This window comes from Lissotriton vulgaris, chromosome 11 (assembly GCF_964263255.1).
Source record: "Lissotriton vulgaris chromosome 11, aLisVul1.2, whole genome shotgun sequence".
Lineage (NCBI taxonomy): Eukaryota > Metazoa > Chordata > Amphibia > Caudata > Salamandridae > Lissotriton > Lissotriton vulgaris.
The window spans coordinates 73,079,877-73,095,818 of NC_141699.1; positions in this window are offsets into that span (position 1 = coordinate 73,079,877).

Genomic DNA, 15,942 nt, shown 5'->3' on the forward strand with positions numbered 1-15,942 from the left:
TACCGCATTTACCGCACACTGATAAACAACACCCCGACTTCCTTTGACCGACTGCGGACGCAATGGAAAGACTGGGTAGGCCCCTTGGAAGAGGAAGACTGGCGAGATGGCCCCCAGAACAGTCACCACCTCCGCTAGGCTGTGCTTGGTGCAGCTCTACTATCTACATGCTGCATACCTTACCCCTGTGCGCCTTCATCGTGCGGGGCTTAGCCCGTCTTCCGCCTGTACCAATTGTGGCCATGAACCCCCTGACTTCCTCCACATGGTCTGGGCCTGTCCCCTCCTATTGAGATTCTGGAAAGGCATCGAAGAGGAACTCTCTGAGATTCTTGGGTGGGGGGTTACACACGACCCTAAGCACACAATCCTGGGCATCACTCAAGGGCTAGACGGGTCACGCAATGAAAAGTTGTTCTTCACTACAGCTATGGTGGTGGCCCAGAGAGACATTGCGGCCTCCTGGAAATGCCCTAAACCCCCACCTGTGAGATGTTGGCGGGATAGGGTGGACTGGTGCGCTACACAAGAGAAGGTTATGTATGCGGCACATGGCTGCCCCAAGAAATACCGCAGAATTTGGGGGAAGTGGCTGGTGGGAGGGGTCTAATTATGGGGTGTCCGACTGTTTCCGTCTTATCTCTGTTTTATCAATGTCTGTATATTTGGTAACGAGAATTTGTGTGCGTAATGCACGATCATTGTATTACGGTGCGGATTGGCTGGTGTTCTCCTTCTGTATGCTATATAAAAATGTGTTTATCAAAAAAATGAAGGCCTCAAGTACAGTGTGTGTATGTGTGCAGTGCACTCTGTAATCCTTAGAGGGCCCCAAGAGCAAAAGAAGATGTGACCCAACAAGAGGCTGAACTGAGCAAAGGGAAATTGTCTGTCTGCCCGGAAGCAAGACAGTGACCAAATATCCTGGGGATAACCACACTTATGGTACAACTAGGATTCAGACTCAAAGAGGGAAGACATAACAGGATTGTATTGTAAATGGATTTATATAGCCCTTACTACCCCTGACGAGGCGTCGAAGCACTTTTTCGGCGAGTAGCACGCTACTCCGGGACCCATAGAGGATTAGTGTTGAATTAGTATAGTGAAACATGCAAGTACATTTTAAGTGGTGGATAGGTTAGTCAGTTATTTTGATTTGGAATGATAGCAGAGGATAGAGGAAAAAAGGTTTATATAGCGCTTGTTACCCCTGATGGGGGTGTTGAAGCACGCTACTCCGGAAGCTCATAAAGGATTAGTGGTGAATTAGTATGGTGAAATAGGAAAGTAATCTTAGTGGTGGATATTAGTCAGTTATTGGGAGAGAGAAGGATAGTGTAAGGATAAAAGGGGAAGAAAGATTTGCATTCATATAGTACTTGTTACCCCTGTTGGGGTGTTGAAGCACACCACTCCGGAACCCATAAAGGATTAGTGGTGAATTAGCATAGTTGAATATGGAATTTGAGAAGTGAACATGTTAGTCTGTTAATTTTGATTGAAAAGGATAGTAGAGGGATAAAAGAGCGAAGGATTTTTTTGTTGTTTGTTTTGTTTTTAGGTCTTAGCAGTAGGAGGAGGCTTTTTGATGAGTAAAAAAGGAGTTTTGGAGCGGAGGAGTCAGAGGGAAGACTTTAGAAAGGTTTTGTTTTGGAGGATAGGTATAGTAGAAAGAGGTGTCAGATGATACAAGGAGGGGTAGAGTAGGAGAGAGTCAAGAAAGGGTTATTTTGGGGATCATAGTAATGGTATGGGGTTTAGGATAAATGAGAGTGGATGTAGAGGATATATTGATAGATGTATAGGCTGAGAAATAGGGTAGTGCATTGGAAATGCTAAATTAAAAGAAAGTGATAAATATATAAATCCATAAGTACTTTAAGTTTGTGGATGTGAATAGTGTGGGCTGGGCATTGCTAAATGGGAAAATGGGCAGCAGCCCTTGTCCTCGCCACCCTTAACAGGCTCAAACAGGCAGCAGCCCTTTTCCTCTCCGCCCTTAACAGGCTCAAACAGGCAGCAGCCCTTGTCCTCTGCTTATTTTGTACTATGGTGTCCCATTCCAAATTCAATCTGATAATGCATCCCATTTTCGTGGAAGATTGGTACAGGAATTTTGTGTGGAAAATAACATTGAATGGGTGTTTCACATTCCATATTATCCACAGGCTTCGGGACTGATTGAGAGAATGAATGGTTTGCTAAAAGATCAATTACGTAAATTAACGGATGACCATTACAAGAATTGGAGGGATTTTTTGTTTCCGGCATTATTAATTTTAAATAATCGTCCTTTGTTACATGCTGAATCCCCTTTGATGCGTTTGTTTCCTCCAAATGTTGATGTAAAGCCTAATTCCCTATCCAACACTGTCATGTATTGGGAAATTACCCCCGGTGCTTTGGCTCCGTGTAGAGCGACCCCAGGTTCTGCAGGCCTAGACCTGCATGCTTTAAATGATGCAAATTTACAAAGTAAAGACCGAATAATTGTTGAAACTGGTATTGGTGTCTGTATACCTACCGGTAGTTTTGGATTAATTGCCCCGAGATCAGGCCTTGCCCTGAAAGGTATTCAAGTGCTCGGAGGAGTAATTGACAGTGACTATCAGGGAGAGATTAAGGTTCTCTTGCTTAATAGCAGTGAGACTGACTTATTGATCAAAAAGTCTGACCGTGTTGCTCAGTTATTGATTATGCTTGTTTTCAGTGGTGAGATCAAGAAAGGCTCTGCCCCAACGTTACTAACTGTGCGAGGACAAAAAGGCTTCGGATCGTCTGATCTTCCTGGAGCTAAAATATGGGTGCAATCGCCTAAAAATCCCCCTGAACAGGCTGATATTATTGCGACCGGTCGTGACAACACCGTTTTGGTGATGAAGCCAGGGAAAGATAGCTAGGAAGCTGTCCCAGCTGATAAATGTTACTTACGAGAATGATTAAGGCCTGTGTTTGTATTTTTTCAGATCATTCCCTGGACTGCTGCTGCAGGATGTGTCGTCGTTGGACTCCTTTTGGTCTGCTACGCCGGGAGAGGAGAGGATCCGCCGACTTCGGTTGATTGGAAATCCCGAGTTCCGCGTTCGACATGGACTACTTCTTCCAATTTCTGGATTACTTTGGCTAAGAGAGTGACGAACTCTCCACATTTTTGTCTTACCCCCATGAGGTCTGTGACTGACATTTTGGCGAACTGCCTGGTTGCCGTCCCAGCATCTACTGTGACTTTACGGCATGTCTTTAATATTTCGAATGCCCGACCAAATGTTATTCTGGGCGATTTCGCGGCCCATGAATTTTGCCCCTTATGTACTGTTCTTCCTGACCTCGATACCCCTATTCTTTCCCGAATTACTACTTTCAATATTACTCCCGGTGACCTATGTTTTATGATGACATGTGACCCAAAAGCTATCACCGAATGTCTTAGGTTGAAGATACAGGCCGCAACTTCTTTTTCAGCTCATCAACGATTACTGTGCTTAAAGAGACTTCCAAGTTCGTGTTTTTCTGTTAAGAACAATATGACATGTAAACGTTTATTGGTTGCCCCTAGTTATTATCGTTCCATGTTGTTACCTTCTGGCTGGCTCTTTTCCTGTGGGAATTCGTCTTGGCCATATATTCCCGCAAATATTTCCGGTGGTCCATGTGCTATCACTAGATTGAGTTTATTAATGTTTTCTTCGCATCCGAATTCACATTCCCGTATGATACGAGATTCAATGTCACTACATGAGGACTGTGATTCCTCTGTTCACCTTTTCTCCAAGTCGGAATACCTTGGTTTAGCTTTTTCTATTATTGGAGTCCCTGCATTGGCCGTTTATAATGCAAAAACCATTGGCAAGATGGCCTGTTGGATGGTTAAATCCATCAATCAAACATCTACTGTTTTATCTGACCTGTTATTAGATGCCCAGGGTGAACGTAGAGCGATTTTACAGAATCGCGCAGCAATTGATTACCTTTTGTTAAAACATGGCCATGAGTGTTCTGATTTTGAGGGCCTATGCTGTTTTAATTTGTCCGACCATTCTAAAACGATCCAAGCCCATATTGACAAACTCCACGACTTGACTGCAGAAATTAGACAACATATTGATCAGGGTTTATTTGACTGGCTCTTTAATTGGTTACCTGACTTGCATTCTCTACGACAGATTTTAGGGGGAGTTATCGTTGCCATCTGTGTTTTAATAGCTGTTTGTTGCTTTATTCAGTGCATTCCTTCCCTGCTCCAGTTTTGTAGACTTAGCAAGAGGCATAGGTCAGTTAACTTTGTTTCCTATTATTCTTCTACTGATGTGAGTTCTATATAATTTGTGGTTAATAGACTGGAGTCAAGGGGTGTAATGTAATGACTGACTTTTTCTGGCTCCTTTAAGAGGGAGAATGATGGAGAGTGACTCCAGTCTATCACCCTTATAGCATAGGGATTAGGACTATAAGTAGGATCCCTGCCTTTTGTATAGTAGAGTATTTTCGTGTCCCTTTCTGTAGAATAGGGCTTATGAATTCAAGCTAGGGAATAGATACATAAGTATTAATCATGATTTGCCTATTTGCTAACGTGTTAGGATATTTTCCATGGAGTTATACATATTGCGGGCCCTGTAGGCCTTAAACGAGACAGACTCCATCTTGCCCTCTGCCTGGTAGCTCGAGAGGCCTTCTAGGTCAAGTGTAATGTTTTAGTTTCAAGCTGTTGTTCGCTTGGAGAGAACCGGCTCAGGCTGGCCCTTATCGAAGGAATGTATTTTTCTCCACTCTGAAGACACAACTTCAGGCCGGCCGGCTGGGAACGTGTCCTTGGTACGGGGAGGTACAAGAATTTGGTGGGCGGCAGGTTACTGGCCGTAGCTTTCCATGAAGGAACAGGCTTTGATATTAGTGAAGGTGTTAGTTAGTCGACAATCAGTTCGTAGGCGGCATCTAGCCGTTAGCATCTCTGCTATTAATTATTTCATGGCGGACAGTCGCCATCTTTGAAGTCCGAGAAAGATTTAAGACCGAGACTCTCTGGGAAAGACTGAAGGAGAATTAGCGCGGAGCGCACTGAAACAGAGAGAGAGAGAGAGATACGGTAGCTAATAACCAGCAAGGTTCCAGTGGCTTGGAGGGAAGCAGACGAGGTTGAGCCTAGCGGTGCAGACGTGTACTTGTGACGGCTGGGGTGTGACTGCGAGACGAGCCAAGACAGAGACGAGAAGGGAACCTAGAAGACTGCCGAGTCCCGACTTCACATTAATAAGGTGACATCCGCCCTTTCCATAATAAGTGCACGTTCTAATCTTTACCTTTTCTTTGCATAATTCATGTTGCATAGTATCGTGTTCTATGTTTATTGACAATAAATATCCTAGTTCTTAGTGAACGGATGTGTGCCGAGTATTCTTGTTCAATCTTGGTAAACGTGGCTTCTAGGTGATTATTGTTTATATGAATGGATGAGTAATCCCAATCAGGTAAGTGGTGATCACATAAATAGGGGGCGAAGTGGACCTTCGATGCCAAGGATAAGAGGCACATCATACTATTTGGAAACCGTACCAAATTCTATTATAGTTTTATCCCAAGTAGACAAAGGAGAAACTGTTTCGATAGGTGTTCATAGGAATGTGGTCGTCGTTGATATGCGGCGTTAGTGAGAGCGTTGGGGTGGATTACCAACGCGTATACCCACAGGATTGTGGCTTGTGTAAGTGAGAGCGCTGGGGGGGAGACCAGCGTGTAGGTTTGCCGGATTGTAAACCGTTTGGAAAAGAGAGCATTGGGTTCTGCAGGCCCATGTGTAGACGCACCGGATTGTGTGTCATATCTGCCCTGGGGTAGATCAGTCTGGGTCGGAGCGGCCGCGAGACTAACTGATGTGAATAAGATATGGTAGAAAACCTATGCATGTTTATTGCTATTTCCCTATCCTTAGGTACGACTTATATATATATATATATATATATATATCTATATCCATCGTGAATACGCTCTGAGGAGGGAGGTGAGTACGTTCTGGCTGGGTTATAGGGGCCCCTAGGGGCTGATCCCATCTAAACGGAAAATCCGGCCATTACAGCTTGTCACTGTGTAAATCGGATGTATAATCAGTGCCTTTGCGCACTATAACCGAAAACAGACTTCAATTCCCCTGAGCACTACGACGCTGTTCTAAGACGTCATAGGCTCTGGAGAAGTGACGCGCACGCGTTGTACACAACGCGTTCTACACCATCAGTGCATAAAATAAGGATGGCACCTGCCGCTCGGTACCTCCCCAGACGGCTTGGATGACCGTCAGAAGTACCCACAGGAAGGTAAGCGGGGCAGCCTTTAAGTGTTCAAGGGGCGCAAACAGCATAGAAAAGATCAGGGGCGATTGTGATGACGATATACACGCCCGCAATTGTTGGGTGTTTACACACACTTCACTATTGACAATTGGAAGCGATGTCCGAGTCTTGTTTGAGATGTGGTACCTTTTGTGCATTCGTGTTACTGTTAATTTTGAACTCGGTTCCAATGCGGCAAGTCGTTTTTGAAAGTGTGTGGTTTTGCTATATTAATGCAGGTGCAACACAAGGGAGAGACTTGCAAATAGCAGCATTGAGCTTTTTGAAATAGGTACACATCTCTGAGCATTCGGATCAGACACGGTAAGTTCTAAATTCTTAATTAAAAATACCAAGGCATAGCATCAAACATTTGTTGTTTACTTAACTCCTGGGCATACACTTGGGGGTTTTGAGCTGACCAATATAGAACTTGCACAGCGCATGTACCTCTGACTTATGGGAGCTTCATGTGTTATTGTTTGTATAACTGTGGAGCACACGGTCCAGGTAATGTCGGTGACCGGTCTACTAGACAGCTTTTTGGAGAGAGGGCAGTTTCAGCCACCTCATCCACCTGTACTTTCTTGACTTCAGAATATTAGAAGAATACTAGATCCACATGACTCATTGATATAAGTTCTTTCATGACCCATCAGGATCAGATAGTTGTGATAAGACTAACAATCCTTAGTTCTGTGTAGTGTGTGTTTACATGTTACTTCTGCCACATATAGGTAGTTTTTAGGATGTTGGGAGTGGTAGAAAACCATAATGAATGTGGTATTTTCTAATTTCTGTCCCATAGAGTGGTGCCTCCTTTTTCCCTGAGCCGCAGCCAGGTGAGGTGATGTATCCTTCTCATGCATTTTGGGTAAGGACGAATGTGCATGTACCCATATTTGGGTGAGTGTAGATGATAATGATGATATCACTACCATTTATGACATTTTGTTGTGCTCTGAACGTGTGACTTTTATACATACTAAAATGGTTGCGCTTATTCCCTTCACTGTGTTACAGAAACAGTCAGCTGTACGGGATTTGCAGAGGAAGGATTGTACATGCCTGATTACAGGTGATTTGGTTGTATCTGTTCCAACCGTCTCTGGTGTACGTTTATACATTTGTTTTGTATAAACTCACGATTGCAGTAGCAATAGAGTAGTGGTCCTGAAGAAGGCATTGGATGAAAACCTGTTCATATGTGCTGAAACATGTTGACCCTTTTTTTTGAACAACAAGACAGGTATTTGCTACAGACTGTCATATGCACTGTTTTTAGTGTGATCTGTGCGAGACAACAATAAAGATAGGGTCTCTCATCGGTCAATTTTAATTCACACATCATCTTATTTTGTGCACTGCATCCTTTTTCCCACAAGTATTCAATCGCTCTCATCTGGTAGTTCAGATAGTGGCTCTTTTAAAACATCCTCGGGCTCCCCCATCCCTTTGATGAGGTTGTAGCCCTTAGTGTCACTAGTGTGACACCAATGAGGAGACCCAGATGATGAAGCATGTCACCTAATGGTGAGTGATGGGAATCCGTTTACCTTAATAGGACTTTCCATTAGAGCAATCTTCATTGAGGAAGTTAGCGCACACACAAGTATTGGTTTGTTTTACAGGTTTTAGCGTTCAGAGCTTCAGTTTCAGACCCCTGAATATTCGTGTTGTATATACATTAGTTTTCCCCAACTTTGCCAATAACTTCCAATATCCCTCATATCTAAGCAACAATAAATGCCAACAGAGAACATTGACACCAGCCAGTAAGAAACCCCAGAACTGCGAAAGCGCGTAAGACCATGTATTTGTTAGGGGATTATCCTACAAATGCACTTAACATAACATGTACCGCGATAGAGACGGTGGTCGCCATCGTTTTTTAAATTTTGCAGAATCCACTTTGAATACCACTATGCATGAGACCCACTCTTAATGACCACTGCAGTGTTGGTAGTGCTTCTGCCTTTTGCCTAGCCATGATGTCACATATACATGTTCTAGAGGGGTGACTTGCCATTAGAGCTGGAGCAGCTGAAGAGCGCAAGCGTGTTTACCAGGGAGGCAATACATAAACATTTAATACTATTTCTATGTGTACTCTTCAGTACAATCACATACATAATGAGTGTAAACTTCAAGCTACTCTGAAAGTAGAGGCTTCAGATCAAATAGTAATTGCAGTGCAGTTGAAGTTATTGAGTCATGCGAGCCTTCCCTTTCACTTACACCAGTGTGACCCAAAAATGTTAATATCTTTTTCCACAGTATTTGTCATTTGAGCTCTAAATATTCCCTTGCTATAAGTTTATACATTACTATTGTGGTCATTTTCACTCCTCAAAAATTTAATTCCGAGTCATAGTATTCAGTTATTTGATTTACCACCTCGAACCAGCCCCAGCGAGCAGTGGAGGACCTCAGTCCTAAGCTGGTGAATGTAAAGCAGTCTGCGTGCAAAGGAACGCTTTAAACCAGATAAGAGTAAACAAAACCGGACGTGATAGAGAAGAAGGTGGAAACGTACCTTGGTCAGTAATTGCTCACCAAGCGGTTTTCTTTGTATATCGTACATATTAACTATTTGAGGTGCAAGTGAGAGAAAAATAAGATTGGTTGATCACTAGCCTAACTCTGAACTAAAAGTATAACAAACCCCACAGCCCTCACAGAAGGGAAGGTGGCATGGGTTTTAGCGGGTTTCGATATGATAACTTGGCAGCCCGCCGGCTGCTATGTGCAGTTTTACCTGCGGTTATAAAAAGCTTCTTTCAGGAAGTGGCATGGAGCTGAGTTTGTCCCGAATCAAATGTTTTTTACATAAGGCAGCAGCTGGGTACAAAACACCCAGCTGCTGCCTCTGAGCTGGGTATCCTGCACAGAGGGAACTAACAACTTTACTTCAGGAAGTGGGTGGGAGTGCCTTTGGAAGTTGGTGGTGGAGGGGTTTACAGATATTTGGACATTGTGAGATGCCTGGAGCATGGTTGCATACGCACAAGTGATAACAAAACTAACACTATAACAATTGGTTTTGTTATTACAATATCTGAAGATGCCGAGGTTCTCCACTGGGGATTTTCGCTCCAGTGCGCATCGCGCCATTTGAGTCGCTCTGTGCTGATCCCCCAGACTCAGGGACCTGCCCCAATCAGCCCCCCTGCTTCAGCCGATCTATAGTCCCCTCTGGCCTAGTGCTGCGTGTGTCCAAGCAGTGGATAAAAGGTGAGTTTGAGAGTAAGCCAAAAACCGGATTCGCCTCCTACCTCGAGCTGCGCTGTTGATCTTGTACTGCTCGCAACACACCGTATAGATTGGCAGATACTTTTTTTTTAAAAAACACGTTGACAAGGGAAAGCGAAAATGGAATAACCCAAGTAAGAAACAAAAAAACATAGTGAGAAGTTTAAATAAAACATGTTGGGAAGGGAAAGCGAGGGCAAGACAGGCAGTGGGAAACTAAAGAGCAGGCAAATGCAAACAGCTCTTTTCGAGCACTTGTGCTGGCATCCACCTTGCGGGAGCGAGCAGCGGTGCTCGGGCATCTGTTTTCAATTAGAGGCGCTCGGGTGATCGCTCCCACAAGGTGGATACCAGCACAAGCTCGAGTGCTTGAAAAGAGCTGACCAATTTCTAAAGGTCATCTCCTAGTGCAGCGCATGCATGCTGCATAGGCGAGACCTAATAATGACTAAAGGACCTGAGGTTCAACATTGGATTTTATTCTCCACCTTTTTCCATGGTCCCCCAGTTATGTAGGATTTTTTCCCAGAACAAATTCCTCTAGTCTTCGCTAGAGCCATCGCTCTTTCATATATTTCTCGCAGAGTTACCCATTACTCTTATGCCCTAGGAGGTGTTGTAGATAGCCATGCCCGCCCAGTACAAAGTTGGGCAGTGACTATGATAATGGAGAAAAGAGATCTTTAACCTGGGCTTGGTACCAGCTTATACCCAAGCATGATTTCCCCTTCCGTTAATTGAAGATCCAAGCCTAAACGGCTTGCAGCTATCTGACCCATCTTTTTCTGGAACAAACTCAATCCTGGGTGGTAGACATATGTAAACTATCTGCAGCAATCAGCCCACATTTAGGGTATGTCCCCTTATTCCCTATATTTCTTCCCTTATTCGAAGTCCAGTGAATTATTCGGTTGGGGGTATACTATAACATACATATGGTTTGGAATTGCCTGCAGGTTTAAGCTAATGGAGTGTACTGCCTCGTCTAAAGTTCTTAGTGTGTCATTGATATCTGAGGGAATAATATATTTTGACAGTAATTTACTCCATTTAGATGCTAAATTTGGAATGTCGTGGATTATATATTGACAGAATATCTGATAGCCGCTGCTAAGAGATGGCTTCTGGAAGGCAGAGTGTAAGCATGTCATCAAATCAGATTTCTCAAGTGCCATTATACCCTTTGGCCTCCTCCCCCCCAAAAAAATCTCTAACCTGTAGGTATTTGAAAAACATCCGCTGATGGAGGTCAAAAAGCATCTGCAGATTTTTAAAGGCTCGAAACCCATTCATGTCATATAAGTGCCCAAGCTGACTAATCCCATTATCTACCCATGATCTACCTACGCTGTCATGAAATATGTCTGAAAGCGATGGGTTTCCCCATAATGGGAAACTAGTATGAATAAGAGGGAGGGAGCGTTTGGATACTATTTCCTGCCATATGTAAACAATATCCCTGACTGTCTTAAAACGTACTCTTTTGAAATAATTACAGTTGTTTGTTCTATACAAAAAAAGCCTACATGTGCAAATCAAGACAGTGTTGAATTTGTAAAGACACCCATGTAAGAAACTGGATCACTATCTGGGGTGGGTAACTACCCTCAGCAAGGAACAATCAGAACCCCAGTCAGGGTGAACCCACAAAGTAACCAAATTACCCATAGACCAAACCCCTGGTAGCTATGACACAGAGCAGGCAGGCTTAATGTAAGGAAGTGTGTGAAGTATTTATGCAGTACAAAATAAGTAATGTCAAAACATTGAAAACATTACAAATGCCAATCCAAGGGGGGCGTGGCCAACAGCTGAACGTGGCGGAAGTGTCCTAAAGGAGCTTCGGACCCGAGCCCTACAAAATCCTGAATTAAACACACTGCTGCTTTCTAAGCGCGCCTCAATTACACCAACCGGTGACCGATGGTGCTGGGATCAGCTGGTGCTGAAAATACAAGTCCGGCACCCGAGAAATTAATGGCTGCCATTGAAGACAGAAAATACTGATAGGCGGCGCGGGGGAACCGCGCGGACTGCCGTATTGGGAGACACCGCAACGGGATACAAGCTGTGCTCCGAACAATCACCCACCTTCTGTTGCGACGCTGTGCAGGACTGCGGGGCACCGCTCTGAACCGAAGACAATGAGGTGAGGGGCGCTCCATTGGCTGGGACACTGTGTGAGCGCTGTACGGGCACTACAGCTACGCGAGCCCGGGGCTGCACGGCCTGCTGAGAAGGGGCGGAGCTACGACACGATGGCGGAAAGCAGCTAATCTCCCAGGCCCGACTCCAAACACAAATGGAAAAGTATATGTGAGTGTACCCCTCACCCAGGGAACTCTGCTGTCTGTTATGTGCACACCTGCAACAAACTTTGAAACACCGGGGGACACTCTCACTGCCATAGTCCAGGAACACACGCACGGAGGCACATCGGGAATAATCACCAGAAGCCTTCTTTCTCCCTCCCGGAGTGGATGCCTGTGGACACCCTAGACAACCCCCTCTGCATATTGCATCGCAGGTCAGTGCACACTAGAATACCGTATCCCGCAGGGTCGCAGTCCAAGAGGAATACGGCCCCCCTCCTCTAACATACAAGAGGCAGTGGCCTATCCGAATAATGTTACGCCCAGGGAGCAACTCTGTTGACAATACCACTGGTATTCAGTGGCTACGACACAACAGGCATGGCCAAAAGACCGAAGTGTGCCTTGCTCCCTTCCTAGCCCAGTGGGGTTGCTGGGATACAAGGAAAGTCAACAACACCTCGACACTATGGGTCGGAACAGATTGAAACAACAGGGACAGATGGTTGTGGACCCCACGCAAGATGCGACGGATGAAGTGGATACTACGCCGAGATCAGATTGTGTCCCCCCAACGGTGCTGCCGGCACAGGTGGACAAGCTGGACCTTATACTGCAAGAGGTGCGAGACTCCAGGAAGGCCATAGAGGCGCAGATAGGTACTCTAACCACAGACTTAACCCTATTGAGAGCAGACCACACGAAGGTAGCGGACAAAGTGAAAGACCACGCCATGTCCTTGACGGAGATACTACCGCTGCAAAAGAAAACGGAGACGGATGTGAAAACCCTACAATCCCAAATGGCCGCCCTGATAGACCGAGTGGAGGACGCGGAAGGAAGGGCGAGGCGCAATAACGTCAGAGTGATCGGCCTGCCGGTGAAAAGTGAAGGGACTGACGACGCAGGATACATGGAACAATGGTTCAGAGATCATGTGACGACGGAAGGCCTCTCCTCGCAATATTGCATAGAAAGGGCGCATCGTATACCAACTGGCAGACCGAAACCAGGTGCCCCGCCACGTCCACTTATTGTGAAACTGCTCAATTACAGAGACAGAGATGAATTATTGCAGAAGGCCAGAGAGAAGGCGCCGATCACCTTCGAAAATACAAGTCTCCTTATACCCGGACTACACAGAAACGGTTCAACGCCAGCGTCCCTCATTCCTGGATGTGAAGCGAAGGTTACGGGACCTGAATGTTCAGTATGACCTCTTGTTTCCGGCACGCCTGAAGATCCTACATGAACAAAAAGCCTACTTCTTCGAGAGCCCTGGGGACGTCGAGGATTGGATCGAGGTGATGGAGCTGACTGCTGCAGCAGAAGACACTAACCGCCAAGGCCTAGCTAAAGGATCTCAACAGACTGCATCAATGAGTCGAAGAGGTGGTCACTCCCGAAGGGCCTTCCAGAATAAGCGAACCCCCTCGCAACGGCTACAACAACCTAAGCAACAGGCAGTCATCGCGACGGCCACATTTACAAATGGTCCGCGAATTGGTAAAGGGACTAAATCCTCCACAGAAGAGGAATCATCACATGGTTTGGACTCTGAGGGCAGCGTGGCCCTGTTCCCCTCGGCTACATCCCAGCTGATCACAGACTTATTTGGTTGACATATCCACGCAAGTACGCTCTACGCCGCATTTCTATGGCATAATTGAAATACAATGTTGAAATAGTTAATTGCTATTAGCATGCCTATTGCAAGAAAGTACAGATAGGGCTCGGATGCTGTAGTAGCTCCATAAAGTTCTTACAAGGTAAAGCACGTGCGCGTGCGAGGTGTAGGACCCGCCTCCTTCATGGCGAAGGCCCTTAGTTTGCAATTCTTGCTTTGCCTGTTGCAATGTTATGTTGTGGTCTGGTATGCTTCCGGTCCCAGACCGTGTATTGGGGAAGTTAGGGGGAGGGATGGTCACTTTCATGACGCAGATAATACTTTAGTCGCTTTCATATACATCACATTTGCACCACATAGAATGTACGAATTGATGCAATGCATACACTGGACAGATATACTATAGTCACATGGAATGTACAGGGTATGGGCACCAGACACAAGCGTCATAGGATACATGCGCTTCTGACTCGCCGTAAGGTGCAGCTGGCCTTTTTACAGGAAACACACATGGTGGCTGGTGAAATAGTGAAACTTAGAAAGAAATGGAGGGGGCAGGTGTTTTTCACCTCTTATTCGGGCTACGCTAGGGTTGCTACGATATGGGTACGCCATGGAGTACCCTTTGTGGCGCATGAACAAATAATTGATAAAGAGGGTAGATATGTTTTTGTGCGGGGGACATTGATGGACAAATGGTGGTGTTGGGATCCATCTACGCCCCTAATTTTGACCAGGACAAATACTGGGATGTACTCAGTGGTGCACTTACAGGATGGGACACATGCCCCTGGATCTTGGGTGGGGACTGTAATACGGTGGTGGATGTCACCTTAGATAGATCACACCCACCACTATGCAGTGCAGTGATACTTAAGCAATCCGAGGTGCTGGTACGCTGGATGACGGGCTGGAGACTCTACGATGTGTGGAGGATGCGGCATCGAGAACACCGGGAATACTCATTTTATTCAGCAGTGCACTCCTTACACACTAGGATAGACAGGATTATTTGCTCTGCTGATATTACACGGCAGGTGCTTTACACTACGTATCTACCCAAAACATTCTCCGACCATAACCCAGTGGAGGTTACTATCACATGGGGCAGGGTACCTACACCGGTCCCCACATGGCGCCTGTGGCCACAATTGCTGGAAGATACAGTATTCCGCACGGATATATTACATACGATAGAGCGTACTTTACCGAAAACAGCGGCGCTGAGACCAGCAGATTGATAGAATGGGATGCGTTCAAGGCGGTATTGCGGGGAAAGGCGACGGTGGTTGCACAACAAGAATTACATAGGTCACTGGTAGAAACAGAGACGGAGATGGTCAAACTAGAACAACTAGCAGCGACTGATGACACACACTCGGGGGCACTCCAGGAAAAGCGGATTGTACATGCTGAACTGTTGGAATCTCTTAGACACATAGATTACCAGGAATACACCAGACATGCACATCTAGATGCAGGCAAGGCAGGCACCATGCTAGCCAGACTTCTCCGTGATACCCCTCCCACGATTGTCGTAAGTTAAATCACTCAGGCTGATGGCACAAGCTTATACAAACAGGGAGAAATTAATGAGGCCTTCAAATCATACTATGCCTCCTTATATGCCGTACCTGAGGCGACACCCGCTGACCGAACAGATGATTTCCTATCTGCCTTGACCTTCCCCACACTGACACCCACGGCACAAAAAGACCTATCAGGGCCCGTAACCCCACAGGAGTTAAAGGTTTCTATGAAGGGCCTCCCTCGAAATAAGACCCCTGGTATGGACGGTCTACCCATCGAATTTTACACCACGTAAGCAGAGACATTAGTACCCAAATTAACGGACTTATACAAGTCGATCTGGGAGGAAGGTGCACTGCCTCTTACTACCGCGCAAGCACTGGTAATATCACTGCCTAAGCCAGGCAGGGATCACACAGACATATCCAATCGTCGCCCGCTATCGCTTTTACCCACTGAGTATAAAATACTGAGTAAGGTTCTGGCCAATAGGCTGCAGCCCTTCTTACACCACCTGATACATGTGGATCAGACAGGGTTCGTACCAGCGCGTAGCACCTCCTTGAACATTCGAACGTTGCATCACTTAATGTCGGAGGCACCGCAGGAATTCCCACATGCAGGATGCCTCTCTTTGGACCTTAAGCAGGCGTTTGATTCGATTCACTGGGAATAAATGTTTAGGGCGCTCCCGCACTTTGGGATACCTGAAAGCTATATGGCGTGGCTGAGCCTGCTATACATGGGGCCGACAGCGAGAGCGAGGACCGGTAGACACATCTCAGGCGAATATAGGATACACCGAGGAACGAGACAGGGCAGCCCGTTATCACCTCTGGTTTTCATAGTAGCACTGGAACCCCTGGCGATTGCACTACGGCAGAACTTCCCA